Source organism: Pezoporus wallicus, unplaced genomic scaffold (genome assembly GCF_028554395.1).
Source record: "Pezoporus wallicus isolate ANWC-B61680 ecotype Strahan unplaced genomic scaffold, APGP_CSIRO_Pwel_v1 contig_6966, whole genome shotgun sequence".
NCBI lineage: Eukaryota > Metazoa > Chordata > Aves > Psittaciformes > Psittacidae > Pezoporus > Pezoporus wallicus.
Window position 1 is genome coordinate 248,792 of NW_026639746.1, and position 936 is coordinate 249,727.

Below are 936 nucleotides of genomic sequence, written 5' to 3' on the forward strand. Positions count from 1 at the left end.
AACTTCTCGACCTCGGACCTCAACCGAGCTGCGGAACATGCGAAAAGATTTTACCCGTCAACCAGGGGAGCACATCATCACCTGGTTACTCCGATGCTGGGACAATGGGGCCAATGGTCACGAACTAGAAGGTACAGAAGCCAAGCAGCTGGGACCACTTGCTAGAGAAGGGGGAACTGACAAAGCAATTGCAAGAGAGAAAAAGTCCCTCAGCCTTTGGAGGCGGCTCTTGGCAGCTGTGAAAGAAAGGTTTCCGTACAAGGACGATGTTACAAGTCGTTCGGCCAAGTGGACTACTATAGACAAAGGCATCCAGTCTCTGAGGGAATCAGCCATCGTACAGATGCTCTATCACATCAAGCCAAATAACTGGGATACACCTATAGATCCAGATGAAGTTGAATGTACATGACCCATGTGGCGAAAACTTACACAGAATGCACCGTCATCATATGCCCATTCATTGGCAACAGCACCCGGGATTCCCAGGCGGTCTCCCATCCAAGTACTAACCGAGCCCGACCCTGCTTAGCTTCCGAGATCAGACGAGATCGGGTGTTTTCAGGGTGGTGTGGACGTAGGCTTCCTCCCGGCTTCCCCTGTGCATGTTTCACACTCATGAATAACCTGGGCAATAGTGTCCATTGTTAAGTCCACCCCTCGATCATGGGCCCATCTATATGTTGCATCTCTGCCCTGCTGGCCTGAAGTGTCATGGGCCCACCGGGCCAAAAATAATTCACCTTTATGTTGCCAATCTAAGTCCATCTGAGCCACTTCAATCTTAGCCGCTTTATCCACTTGTTGGTTGTTCTGGTGTTCCTCAGTGGCCCGACTCTTGGGTGCAGTGGGGTTCTGGAGAATGCACATCCCAAATTACAGTTCGATTGTAAGCCCTCTCTATCATGTGACCCGGAAGAAGGATGATTTTAAATG

The 936-nt window shown here is 50.2% G+C and overlaps 1 non-coding gene across 1 annotated transcript; it reads right to left on the reverse strand.

Moving 5' to 3' along the window:
- Positions 1-464: 464 nt before the first annotated feature.
- Positions 465-583, reverse strand: LOC130602703 (5S ribosomal RNA). Its single transcript, XR_008972967.1, has one exon. It is a non-coding gene; the product is annotated as a 5S ribosomal RNA (ribosomal RNA).
- Between the last annotated feature and the right edge of the window lie 353 nt (positions 584-936).